Source organism: Littorina saxatilis, linkage group LG2, assembly GCF_037325665.1.
Source record: "Littorina saxatilis isolate snail1 linkage group LG2, US_GU_Lsax_2.0, whole genome shotgun sequence".
In the NCBI taxonomy this organism is placed as follows: domain Eukaryota; kingdom Metazoa; phylum Mollusca; class Gastropoda; order Littorinimorpha; family Littorinidae; genus Littorina; species Littorina saxatilis.
This window is the reverse complement of record NC_090246.1, coordinates 93245593-93260302: the sequence shown is the minus strand read 5'-3', so window position 1 is coordinate 93260302 and position 14710 is coordinate 93245593. Positions and strand designations below refer to the sequence as shown.

Here is a 14710-nt window from a genome sequence, read left to right as displayed (position 1 = left end):
GATCCCTTTCAATTGGCAGGCAATCTTAAGACGACACCCCCCCGTCGTCTGACACTAGGTATCCTCACTATTGGCTTATCGCCACAGGGAATCGGAAGTGACCAGCCTTTAAAAGACTGAGCATTTAGGCTAGAGGAGAGAACGCGATTAGTTTCATGGAGCGAGCTGTGTGTTGCTCCGATTGTGTCGGTCGACTTGTGGTTGTAACTGAATTCCGAAACCTGTGCTCTTGTGTTTCGCGACTATCGTCAGCAGCAGGTTTTGTGTTCCTTTTACGTGTGCTCACTGAGGAGAATCTGTAAGTAACTAAACGCTTTATTCATTCCTTATGCTGTATTCATTCCTTATGCTGTATTCTTTCCTTATGCTCTATTCTTATGTTTCATTTGATGCTATGATGTTTGGATATGTACATTTTGCCGCTGATTTGGTCCCGGACGATGTCCGACCGGTCTCGCGTCAGAGTTGATGACGCCATTTTGATCTATCAGAGAGATGTGTTTTCTAGATCAGTTTCTAATCACTTTCATGATTTGACGCTGAAATTGAGCGTTAATAACTTATAATATTTGATGACCAGTTGTTCTAAAGCTGTTTTAGAGTCTTGTGAATTAAAGACTCGTAAGAATCAAGTAAGGCAGACTCGTTCTCATACGTTTGTTTTCGCTGAGAAAAAGCCTGTCTCGCAATATTTTATGTCGAGAAGACCCATGTGTATCGTTGCCATTTTTCCCCATTTTATCACATATTATTTCTGGAGATCAGTAAAGTCTGAGTAGTAGTCGGTTAAAAGCCCAAAGTTAAGCCCTCAGTGCCATTGGCCCGTAAAGCTACCTATTTACGATTTAGGCGCAGAAACCCCTACAATTGATGAACGGGAATTATGGTTGACACATATATTTTGGGTAATGAACTCGTATCATGAGTTTGATGAATTCAGGCATGAGAATGATAGAGATCTTCTGAGTTAAGATTTCAGACAATAGGAAAATATTGTCTACAGGCTGCACAATTTTGACTATTAATTCTCATGTTGCACTTTAAAGGCGCTTGCCTACAGAAGAACTTTGCGACTGAAACAACCTAACATTTTGTGCAGTCGCATAGATGCAAAACAGACTTTTAATCTAAGGCGTTATGATTTAGTCGCGCTTCCCTGTAAAGTAATAGACTGTTGTCTAACGCTTCATTTTGAAGCATGGGAGCTTGCGCTTACCCCATGCCTGAGTTATCTTTCTTATTCTTGTCGTTATTATTCAACTCGATGAAGATGTGTCTTCATGGCGATGAACATACTTAATAATAACAATTATTTTGCAGTTGCGGTTCATGCAGTTGGTTAATTTATGTAGAGCATTTTCCAATGCAAGGCTTAGGCCCAAGGGAAGATGTTGTCCTTACTGGGACCAGTCAAACACACGGTTAGGGAGTTATTGGTGGATTAAGATTAAGAGTGACATATTAATGGTCAAAGGGAAATAACCTTCTCAGTTGGTGGCAGTGAGAATGGTTATTTCCCTTTGACCAACGGGGGTGTTTTTCCTACCTCGACGTACCCTTTCGCAATGGACCCTGTGTTTACATTCTGACTTCTGACTTCTGACTTTTGACTTTTGACTTTTGACTTCTGACTTCTGACTTTTGACTTTTTACTTCTGACTTCTGACTTTTGACTTTTGACTTCTGACTTTTGACTTTTGACTTCTGACTTCTGACTTCTGACTTCTGACTTTTGACTTTTGACTTTTGACTTTTGACTTTTGACTTTTGACTTCTGACTTCTGACTTCTGACTTCTGACTTTCTCTCTTCTGACTTCTGACTTCTGACTTTCTCTCTTCTGACTTCTGACTTCTGACTTCTGACTTTCTCTCTTCTGACTTCTGACTTCTGACTTCTGACTTCTGACTTTTGACTTTTGACTTTTGACTTTTGACTTCTGACTTTTGACTTTTGACTTTTGACTTTTGACTTCTGACTTCTGGGGTGTTTTTCCTACCTCGGAGGAATTTCTTGTTTATTCATGTTTTTATTACTTAGTTAGTGGAAGAATCTTTTGTAATGTATGTTTGATGGTGTATGCTTTTAATTAAGCGTTGCTGACTATGAATGAGATGTAAATGCTTGTATAACTGTGTTTTAATTTTAAATGTGTCAAGCGCAAAGAGCATAATTGTAAAGTTATGATGTTGCGCTATATAAATACTCATTTATTGTTATCATTATCATTAATATTAAATACTCATAGCAATTATACTATATCACGATAATTCTGTATAAACAAAGTTTGGTGACGTTTTTCATTTGTGAAAGGCTTGCTTTTGAAGGGTGGCAGTCACATACATTTTATCGTAGCAATTTACGATTATTGCTGCGTCCCCTCACTCTGTGTGTGTGTGTGTGTGTGTGTGTGTGTGGTATGGTGTGTGGTGTGTGTGTGTGTATGTGTGTGTGTGTGTGTGTGTGTCTGTGGGTGTACGTGTGTGGTGTGTGTGTGTGTCTGTGTGTGTGTGTGTGTGTGTGTGTGTGTGTGTGTGTCTGCACAAAATTACAACCATTAAACATGGTTTACATATTATACAGTGTATTGATATTAAATACTCATGGCGATTATACTATATCACGATAATTCTGTGCAAACAAAGTTTGGTGACGTTTTTCATTTTGTGAATGGTTTGCTTTTGAAGAGTGGCAGTCACATACATTTTATCCTGTCAATTTACGCTTATTGCTTTGTGTGTGTGTGAGTGAGTGAGTGTGTGTGTGTTTGTGTGTGTGTGAGTGTGTGTGCGTGTGTGTGTGTGTGTGTGTGTGTGTGTGTGTGTGTGTGTGTGTGTGTGTGTGTGTGTGTGTGTGGGTGGATGGGTGGGGGTTTGTTTGTGTGTGTGTGTGTGTGCGTGTGAATGTAAAACTGATCTCTCTCTCTCTCTCTCTCTCTCTCTCTCTCTCTCTCTCTCTCTCTCTCTCTCTCTCTCTCTCTCTCTCTCTCTCCCTCTTTTTCTTAACTGCATTACACAAAACTGCATGAACTTGACTGGTGTTAATAGCGTTAATGATATGTCAAAGAGCAAATAGGAAATTGTGTACATCCTATACCTTTTCTTGTGACATTAATTGCTGCAGGGACCAATTATCATTAATTCACAAATGACAGCTAGTAATGAGGGATCGCTGATTTATCTCTGGGTACTGACGATGTATAAAATGCTGTGATGAGCAAAGGTTCTTCAGCGTCCTATTGAGAAGCTGTCTGTTGGTCTTGCATTCAGTCGGTACCACCAACGCATCACCATGGTATGTAATAGTTTCTCTGTTCTTCTGAATCGGGGCGGTACATTTTGTTGGATATTGAACTTCTAAATAAACGCATGACAGTGGTGAATGTCTATGGTCCCAGTAGTGGAGATCATCCTGAGTTTTTTCTTGATCTGTTCAACAGTGTTATTTTGTTAGATAATGAACTGATAGTAATGGGGGGAGATTGGAATGTTCCTTTGAATCCAAAACTGGACTCTAACAATCCAAACAATGTGTATAGAAATAGGAGTAGAAAAGAAATAACTGATTTTTTTTGAACAGCATGATGTTGTTGACATTTTTAGAGCTATTCATGGTGATGTGAGAAAGTATACTTGGAGAAGAACTAATAGCACACAGAGAAGCCGGCTTGATTATTTTGCTGTCTCTGAACAACTTGGTCTTGTTGTGGATGATGTTAATATCTCACCTGGATATTGCTCAGATCATTCTGTTGTATCTCTGAGTTTTAAAACTGATGTTGTTAAAAGGCATAGATCCTTTTGGAAATTTAATAAGGGTTTATTAAAAGATATTGATTATGTTCGCTTAATTAAGGAATGTATTTTGGAGGTTAAAAAGCAGTATGCTGTTCTTGTGTATGATACAGTTAACATTGCAGAGATTGATGATGAGGAGTTACAGTTAACTATTGACGATCAACTATTTTTCGAAATGCTACTTTTAGAGATAAGAAGTAAAACTATGTCGTTTGCAGCGCAGAAAAAGAGAGAAAATTGCAGAAGGGAGATTGATCTGATGGATGAGATTAAGGTTTTAGAAAGTAATCTAAATGATGAGAATGTAATTATTTTGGAACAGAAGCGGCAAGAGTTGTTTCAGTTAAGACAGAAAAAAGTAGACGGGTTGATTATTAGATCAAGAGCAAAATGGATTGCAGATGGTGAAAAAAATTCTAAATATTTCTGTAGTCTTGAAAAAAGAAACTTTGTCAAAAAGGCTATGTGTTTTATTGAAAAGGACAATGGCGAACTTTTATGTGACAGTGATGAGATTACTAAAGAAGCTAAATCCTTCTATGCACAGTTGTGTGCTTCAAGGGAACATAATATAACGAATGAAGACATTCCTAATAACTTAGAACATCCTGTTTTGACTGAGGAAGAACGTGATGGACTTGAAGGTATTATTTGTAAAGAAGAATTAGTCAAAGCAGTAAAACAACTTAAAAACGATAAAAGCCCCGGATCGGATGGATATTCAGCAGAATTTTTTAAATTTTTCTTTATTGATTTAGGTGCTTTCTTGCTTCGTTCAATTAATGAAGGTTTTAGAAAAGGTGAAATGTCGGTAACACAACGTCAAGGTGTGATCACCTGTATACCCAAAGAAGGGAAAGATAAAAGGTTTCTAAAAAATTGGCGTCCTATTACTCTTTTAAATACTGTCTACAAAATAGCTTCCACCTGCATTGCTGAAAGGCTGAAACGTGTTCTCCCAACCATAATTCATAAAGATCAAAAAGGGTTTATGCAAGGTAGGAATATAAGCGAAAATATTCGTTTACTCTATGATTCTATTATTTATGCTAATGAACTACAAGCTGATGGCCTTCTGTTAATGGTAGACTTTGAAAAAGCTTTCGATAGCATTGCATGGTCGTTTATACAAAAAGCACTGAATAAATGTAATTTCGGAAATGATATAAAAAAAAATGGATATTAACTTTTTACAGAAATAGTAAATCATGTGTAGCAGTAAACGGACAATATTCAGAGTGGTTTAACCTGGAGAGAGGAACCCGTCAAGGGGACCCTTTGTCTCCTTATATTTTTCTAATTTGTGCCGAAATTATGGCAATAATGATGCGTCAGAATCCAAAAATCAAGGGATTGAATTTTTTTGATGTCGAAATTTTATTGTCACAATATGCTGATGACACTACCTTTTTTCTTGATGGCACCAAAGATTCTTTTTGTGCATGTGTAAAAACACTACAGACGTTTGCTTCTTTGTCAGGTCTAGTTATTAACTATGACAAGTCGTCAGCAGTGTGGATAGGAGCCTCTAAAAATTCTAACGTTAAGTTTATGCCAGAGTATAACTTTGCTTGGAATCCCACTGTTTTCAGAGTTTTGGGTATCTGGTTTTCGACAAACATCGAGGAAATTGTTCCATTAAACTATGAAAACAAGTTTGTGGAGATTAAGAGAATTTTCAACTCGTGGTCCAGAAGGAATTTAACCCCTTTCGGAAAAATAACAGTCATTAAGACTTTGGCATTGTCCAAACTTACCTACCTATTTATGAATTTGCCGGACCCAGATGAGGATTTTCTAGCTAATCTACAGAAACTACTGTTTAATTTTGTTTGGGACGGGAAAATTGACAAAATCAAAAGAACCTCTATGTATCAGGCATACGAAGAGGGGGGACTTAAAATGGTTAACGTGAGAGTTTTTCTATCGTCATTGAAGATAACCTGGCTAATGAAAGTTTTACATGATGATGGAAAAATTACACAAATTCTCTATGCATTATGTCCTGCTGTCCGAGTTGTGAAACAACGTGGGGGCGAGTTTGCAAATGTACTGATGCAAAGAATTGTTAATCCTTTTTGGGTTGATGTTTTTAAACATTATAAAAAAAGTGTGTAACAAATGTATTCCATCATCTTTTCATGACTTTGTATCTGAATGTCTTTTTTATAATATCAATATATGCAGAGACAAGAAGGTGTTGTTTCTTGGAAGCTGGGCACAATGTGGTATTGTTTCTGTTGGTCACTTGCTGAAGGAAGATGGATTTTTGACCTATGATGAATTTAGCAGAAAATACCCAAATGTGACTGTTAATTTTTTGTTATATCAAGGAATAGTACGGGCTGTTAAGAAGTATCAATGTAAGCTAGAAATTGACTTTTGTGATAACTTTTTGGTAAGTGACCCATGTGTTTGGCAGTGCTTGGCTAGTGGTGGTTCTAAACATGTCTATGGATATTTGATTAAGAGTACTGATCCTCTGAAATGTATTGAAAAGTGGTCAGCTGCACTGAACTGTAATGTAGATGTCAATAAGGTTTTTCTAAAAATTAAAAGAACAACTGAGGACGTACGTCTCAGATGGTTTCAATATAGACTGATATATAGAATTATACCCACCCAGCGTTTTTTGCATCTGAGAAAAATTGTTGAATCTCCTATTTGTACTTTCTGCGGACAGCAGGAGGAAACGCTAGAACATCTTTTTTGGGACTGTACAAAAACACAGGCTTTTTGGAATGATTTCCTTCAGTGGATGCGAGACAATTTTGTACATTGTACTAATGTTAGACTGTATAAGCAACTTATTATCTGTGGCTACCAAACAAACTGTGTGACGGACAAAACCTTTGATTTGTTCCTTCTAATCGCAAAATACCACATTTATACATCTAAAATACGTGCGACCTGCCCCCATTTTCAGGTTCTTGTTTTAACTCTAAAACAAAGATTTTTGGCAGAGAAGCACAATGCATTGGTTAACAATAAGTTAACTTCTTTCAACAGAAACTGGAGTCTGTACAGGCATGCGTTTGAATGATATATATTTTTTTTGTGTAAAATTATTTGTGTAGGTAAACTGCAAAGCCTGGTCACCGCTCGCTATCCTCTTTCTCTTCTTTCCCTGATCCCTATTCTCTTCTGTCACTCCTCTTTCTTTCTCTCTCTTTTCTCTTTATCTTTTTTGTATTGTCTGTTTATATGCGCGTGTGTAAATGATATGGTTGAGACGGTTTCAATTGGACATTTGCTATTTTCGTTATCCTATGTGAAAAAAAAAAAAAAAGTTTCTCTGTTCTTCTGGTTTTCTCTGCGGTCTGTCTGTCTGTCTGTCTGTCTGTCAGTTTGTATGCCTGTCTGCCTGTTTGTCTGTCTGTCAGTCTGTCTGCCTGTCGGCCTGTCTGTCTGTCTGTTTGTCTGTCTGTCTGTCTGTCTCTCTATCTCTGTTTCTCTTTCTCTCTCGCTCTCTTTCTCTCTCTCTCTTTTTGTCTCTCTGTCTCTTTGTCTCTCTCTCTCTCTATGTATGTGTGTGTGTGTGTGTGTGTGTGTGTGTGTGTGTGTGTGTGTGTGTGTGTGTGTGTGTGTGTGTGTGTGTGTGTGTGTGTGTGTTAATCATCCCAAAATATAATTTTGGATGATTAATGAGATGAGGATGATTATAATGATGATGCTATGGATCTCTCTCTCTTTCTTTCTCTGTATTCGTAACTGAGTTTCTGTCTCTATATCTGTCGCTATTATGCCTGCCTTTGTCTTCTCAGTCTTCGTCAGTATATATTGTGGTCTCTTTGTTATTGACCCCTTTTTTCGTTGCTGTCTCTCCCTCTGTCGTTTCCTTCTTTATTCTAATAGTGGTCGATGCTGGTTGTCTTATGTACATTTTATTGCAGGATTTTGCTGAGCTGATTTTTCACCCATTAGCATGTATGTTAATCCCATTATTGGGGCACTGTATTGTCTTCTTCGTTATATCAGTCACCATCACTTGTTGGCTCACGCAAGTGTAGCCTATGCGATGATAAACTTTGTCTGTCTGTGCGTGCGTGCGTGCGTGCGTGTGTGATAGAAACTTTAACATTTCCGAGTCTATGGATAAAGCTCGCATAAGAAGATTACGTCTCGGTCAAAAGTGTTTGACGTGTGTGATAGAAACTATTTGAAGACGTCACATTATGACGTAAGAGGGTTAGACGTCACGCAAAGGAATTACTGAAAGTCTCGGTCATTGTTATTGTGAGCGGGCCGAGACTAATTGGCAGATCCAGGGTCTCGCTTTCTTGCACAGTTTCACCTATGCTTACTGTGTGTGTGTGTGTGTGTGTGTGTGTGTGTGTGTGTGTGTGTGTGTGTGTGTGTGTGTGTGTGTGTGTGTGTGTGTGTGTGTGTGTGTGTATGTGTGACGGAGTGATTGAGTTTGTGTTACTGTTTGTCGATTTCTTACGTGAGCCTTGAAGGCTTCGCCTCTTGTTTTTAAACTGCGTTTGGTTCTCATCTTGGTTTGTTGCTGTTTTTGTTGTTTCTTTGTTTCTTTGTTTCTGTCTGTCTGCCTGTATTTCTTTCTTTCTTTCTTTCTTTCTTTCTTTTTTACTTTTTTTTTAATGTCGTTCCATTGCTGCTTTACTGTTGCTTGATTGTTATATAAAGTTTAGTTGGTTTGTCTATGAGTTTTTGGCTATCGTGTTGCAGTGGTTCATCTATAACTATCCTATGATAATAATAACATGGGAGATTTATAGAGCGCTTGACGTTCTCTAAGCGCTTTACAATGAATTGGTGAGAGGTCAAGGCAGGTGAGGTAGCCCGCACGTTGAACATCTCTCATGCTGGTATTTTCGTGTTTCTATAACCCACCGAACTCTGACATGGATTACAGGATCTTTTCCGTGCGCACTTGGTCTTGTGCTTGCTTGTACACACGAAGGGGGTTAAGTCACTAGCAGGTCTCCACTTTTAACCCACCAGACGGCAGCTACTGGGACTCGAACACACGACCTTCCGATTAGGAGGCCGACGTCTTACCACCACGCCACTGCGTGCAATATTTGTCTTTGATGACTATTCAATATTATTTTGTTGTCTTCATGTGTCTTTTGTGCTGTAGTTATCTAAGAACAGATTGGAAGACAAAGCATTGTCCCTTTAAAGCCACCCTCCGCCTCCCGTAAACCACCTGTTTTTGATCACTGATCTTCCCGAGCTTTTACATACAGTACAAACATACTTCCATTTGAACGCTTACCGCTCGGGAACATCCTGGCGTTGAGAGGTAGAAATTATCAACGAATTTATTTCGTGCAGTTAGAACAGGTCGTACACTGGCAGAAATCGGAAGCCTCGTTTTGGTGCTAGACCTTACTTTTAAAATCTAAATAATAAAATGACAGCATAGGAGACAAACATTCTTAAAACACAAAAGAATTCCTATATCATCAAGACAGGATCAGTACAATTCGACGTTTTGAACGTTTAAACAGGTCGCGTAAGGCGAAATTACTGCATTTAGTCAAGCTGTGGAACTCACAGAATGAAACTGAACACACTGTACTTTTTCACAATGACCGTAGTCCGCCGCTTGTGCAAAAGGCAGTGAAATTAACGAGCCTGTTTAGCGCGGTAGTGGTTGCGCTGTGCTGCATAGCACGCTTTTCTGTACCTCTCTTCGTTTTAACTTTGTGAGCGTGTTTTTAATCCAAACATATCATATCTATATGTTTTGGAATCAGGAACCGACAAGGAATAAGATGAAATTGTTTTTAAATCGATTTCGGAAATTTTATTTTAATCATAATTTTTATATTTTTAATTTTCAGAGCTTGTTTTTAATCCGAACATAACATATGTATATGTTTTTGGAATCAGAAAATGATGAAGATTAAGATGAACGTAATTTTGGATCATTTTTATAAAAAAAATGATTTTAATTTCAATTTTCAGATTTTTAATGACCAAAGTCATTGATGAATTGTTTAGCCTCCAAGCTGAAATGCAATACCAAAGTCCGGCCTTTGTCGAAGATTGCTTGGCCAAAATGTCAATGAATTTTATTGAAAAATGAGGGTGTGACAGTGCCGCCTCAACTTTTACAAAAAGCCGGATATGACGTCATCAAAGATATTTATCCAAAAAATGAAAAAATCTGGGCATATCATTCCCAGGAACTCTCATGTAAAATTTCATAAAGATCAGTCCAGTAGTTTACTCTGAATCGCTCTACACACACACACACACACACACATACACACACAGAAACACACACACACACACACACACAACACACACACACACACACATATATACTCCACGACCCTCGTCTCGATTCCCCCTCTATGTTAAAACATTTAGTCAAAACTTGACTAAATGTAAAAATAGGGAGCCCGGATACAGGTCATGCGAGGGTGGTGTGTGAGTTTTATGGTAAGAGTAAGATGCAGCTCTTTTCAATTGATGGCGGCAAAGCAGGCTACCGAAAACCATGCAACTTTCCCTTTTTTTTTTAATGTTACTCGACTGAGATTTCAGAACATTTGATACTGTTTGTTGCTGGGCCCGTGTAGAATGAGTATTGCGCTTAAAACAGCACTGCCGCGACAGAGCTAAAATTAAATTTTATGAGCTGCATCTTAGCATTGCCCAAGCAGACAAATTTTCTGCATATCGCTAGTTTTTTCAAAAGTCAATCGCCGCCCGTTCAGTTTGTGTCTCTCGCAGTCGAATCGTGTGTTGTATTTTAGGTTCAGAGGTACACAATAACGTGCTATTGCAGATGTAGAGTCGCTTTGAAACCGGAAGCGACTCAATAAATCATGTATGAATACAGTGGCCACACGGGGCCCCGATGGCTCGGGGGTTGAATAAACCACGAGAACTGCTTTGTGGTTTAGGCGTGCTAAATAGCCATTCAATTGATTTGTAAGTGGCATTTAATGTCAGCAAAATAAGCAAAACATTCAACCAAATATTTTGTTGCTTTCAGAAACTCACATGGGTCTTCGTTCTTTGCTGCATTACAACACGTATGATTTGCAATGGTAAGAAATAGACTTTTCCATTAGTTTCTCTCAAAACATACTTTGAGTATGGTGTGTGTGTCTTTGTCTGTGTGTCTTTCTGCCTGTTTGCGTATCGGTTGGTCGCTCTGTAAATGTGTGTGTGTGTGTGTGTGTGTGTGTGTGTGTGTGTGTGTGTGTGTGTGTGTGTGTGTGTGTGTGTGTGTGTGTGTGTGTGTGTGTGTGTGCGAGTGTGTGTGCGTGTGTGTGTGTGTGTGTGCGTGTGTGTGTGTGTGTGTGCGTGTGTGTGTGTATGTGTGTGTGTGTGTGTGTTTGTGCGTGTGTGTTTGTGTGTGTGTGTGTGTGTGTGTGTGTGTGTGTGTGTGTGTCTGTGTGTGTGTGTGTGTGTGTGTCTCTGTGTGTCAATTTATCTGTGTCAATTTATCTGTGATTTTGTTTAGGGGAAAGCAAGAGGGAAGAGAAGAAGTCTCCAGATACACGCAGCCCTGTCGCTGAAGAAAAGAGATATACTCTGACCAGCGGAATCAGATACAAGAAGTCTCCAGATACACGCAGCCCTGTCGCAGAAGAGAAGAGATACCTGACATACAAGAGGTCTCCAGATACACGCAGCCCTGTCGCTGAAGAGAAGAGATATCTGACCGGCGGAATCAGATACAAGAAGTCTCCAGATACACGCAGCCCTGGCATTTAAGATGAGCTGAACGGCGGAATCTTTGGTTAACTGTTATATAGGGTACTTTTGAAACTATCGTTAACTGTTATACAGAGTTTTGAAACTATCGTTAACTGTTATGTAGAGTTTCGAAACTATCGTTATCTGTTATATAGAGTTTCAGAAACTCTATATAACAGCTAACGATAGTTTTATCAAAAGCGCGTCGGTATTGTTCCCAAATGGGAAAACCCTGAAATGCCATTGCAAAACTGTCTTTATGCTACGAAATGTGCATTTGAACTAGAAACACAATTTAAAAAACTACAACATTAGTTATTGACCGTTCTCCTGTTGTCGTCTTCTCAAATCATTGTTGAGTTTGTTTAATATTAGCTTTAGGCCCTTTTGTACTTTCGGCCGTACCGTTTTCCACGTGTGCGGTTTGAAGACGGTGGGCCTACTGAATATTCGCGGACAAGACCATGACAGACGCACTACACAAAACAGTGGGTATTTTTCAAAACAAACACAAAACAACGTGTTTCCCGAGTGACATCCCCTACGACGCGTTTTGGAAAACACTGCATGCTATCGCATCGTGTTTTGGGTACTGGACAGGTCAACCTGACACTGACCGTTGCCCACTGCATGCATGCCAGCCGTATGTGTTCAAACTGACCCGCACTGACACAGCGCGGCAGCGAGAACGGGTCAAGCTGACACTGACCAATATTTCTGTGAAAACAGGAAGCGTGCTAGCTGTAACGAAGATTTGATTACTTGATTAAACGAAGCAGCGAAATGGACTTATCAGACGACAGTTAGTTGAATATTATCTACTAAATGTTGTAGTAATTTAGTGCAAATTCGCTCGAACGAAACGACGGTTCAGCAGCCATTTTGCCGGCATCGAAACATCCGACCACGCCGTCGCTATTTTTAGAAACTCTATATAACAGTTAACGATAGTAATATCACTTGCGCGCACCATGCCGCCGTTTTGCGAAACCCCCGTTATCTGTTATTCATAGTTTTAGCAATAGCGCGCACAAACGCGCTATTGATATAACTCTAAATAACAGTTAACGATAGCTTCGAAACTCTATTTAACAGATAACGATAGTTTCGAAACTCTCTATATCAGTTAACGATAGTTTCAAAACCCTTTATAACTGTTAATAGGAATCACAGATGGTCCGCTCATCCTACGCGATATTAAAGTAGCTTGACCTCATACACATTCTAAGAGTTTCAATTTTTGTTACAGTGTGTAGTACTATGTTACATCTTTACTTTGTGAAGTGTCGAGGACAGTGGCTTTTCAAACAAAAGAGTAACACAAGAAAACGTGTTATGCAATCTTCAGCTCAAGTTATACACATTTTGCTGAGTGGTATTTTTGTCTTTCTTTTTCTGTAAGTGTCACGCTTTCATTTTTTAAACAGGAATAGTTGTAATTTATATCAAAAGTCCCTTACCTTACACGATAAATATTAAAATGTTCCCTCTGTCCGTCCGTGCGTTCGTCAGTCCGTCCGGATCGGAATGTTCGTATAAAAATTAAAAAAATTCACGGCAGAATCACTGACAAGCATCGCCGATTAAGGCAATGAGGACATTGTCACACAAAAGTTTTTTCACAAACACAGTGTAGTTCACAAACAGCCCTGAATGTATTCCTGGTGTCGAATAAAACTGGTAATGCTAAACAACTTATCCTCCAGTCACTGAAGAAAATGGTGTTCTCTCAAATGAGCACAAAACATGTCAAGTTGAAATGCATGGTAATTACACTATTTTTCATCTAGAGTAAATCTGATTTAAATCCTTAGCGAACTCTTGCCTCTGGTTATCGATTACCTGAGCAGAGTATAGTTAAGTCTCTTGCTACTGATTTTTGTTTCATGAAATCAAACTACTGAATTGTCCGTGTCTTTTTTTTCTGGCAATGCTCTTCATTACAGCTGTAGCTTCCCCCCACAAAATCCCGATCTTGTCATTTCGACACGTTTGGTACTTACGTGCATTTTGATATACTTAGGAACATCATGTGCACGTTAGACGAATCAAATTAATAAATATAAAATAAAATCAAAACAAAAACAACAAAATGAAGTGAATGCTCAATGAGTAAAAAACGTTTAAAATTTCAAGAAAACACGTTTAATTGACAGATAAGACAACAAACAGTAAAACTGCTTACCTCTTTCAAAATAGCGTAGTTCCAATGAATAAACCAAATCAGGTCAGACTGACCCTGTAACTTTGTACTGAAATTGCAGTCAACGCGTGCAAAACGTGGCACTCTCTGGTTCCAGACGAGTCGGCGGTGTCAGATTTACACCGATAACAGATGCGCTCGCCCTGCGGGCAAGGTCAAGTTGTACGGCAGCAGGGATGAAGCAAAAGTCAGAATTCTTTGATTTTATTTTTGTTTATTTAATTTTTACGGAATTTCTGGTGGGACTCATTCATTCGAAAATGCATGGCATATGTAAAATTGTATTTTCTTCTAGATTCTGTAAAAATATGGACTCTTAGAATTATTCAGAGGTCTTAATTTACATTGACTACTCTAATACAAGAAGTCTCCAGATACACGCAGCCCTGTCGCTGAAAAGGAGCGTTTATATTTCAGGCTCTGAAGCAAAACAAGGAGTCAATGAATGGAAACAAATTAAACTTCAAAGCGGATTTTGTGTTTGTGTGTGTTAGTGTGTTAGTGTGTGTGTGTGGGTGTGCGCTCGCGTGCGTGTGTAGTATGTTTGTGTGTGTGTGTGTGTGTGTGTGTGCGCGTGTGTGTAGGTGTGCGCACGCGCGTGTGTGTGTGTGTGTGTGTGTGTGTTGTGTGAGTGTGTGTGTGTGTGTGTGTGTGTGCGCGCGCGCGTGCGTGCGAGCGTGCGCGTGTGTGTGTACATGTGCGCGTAAGTGTGCATATTTTGCAGTGTATGTGTGTCATTGCTTGTGTGTATGTGTGTGTGTGTGCGAGCGTGTGTGTGTTTGTGTGTGTGTGTGTACCTGTGCGCGTAAGTGTGCATATTTTGCAGTGTGTGTGTCATTGCTTGTGTGTGTGTGTGAGGGGGGTGTTTGAGTGTGTGTGCGTGTGTATGTGTGTGTGTTTTGAAGTGTGTGTGTGTGTGTGTGAGTGTGTGTGTGTGTGTGTGTTTGAGTGTGTGTGTGTGCGTATGTGTGTGTGTTTGAGAGTGTGTGTGTGTGTGTGTGTGTGTGTGCTTGTGTGTATGCGTG

At 39.2% G+C, this 14710-nt stretch overlaps 1 long non-coding RNA gene across 1 annotated transcript; it reads left to right on the top strand.

Annotated features, from left to right (window-relative positions):
* Positions 1-2941: 2941 nt before the first annotated feature.
* LOC138960202 (uncharacterized) lies at positions 2942-14158 on the top strand. The gene is made up of 5 exons (XR_011453909.1): positions 2942-3293; positions 10773-10827; positions 11247-11343; positions 11401-11542; positions 14103-14158. It is a non-coding gene; the product is annotated as an uncharacterized lncRNA (long non-coding RNA).
* Positions 14159-14710: the final 552 nt, after the last annotated feature.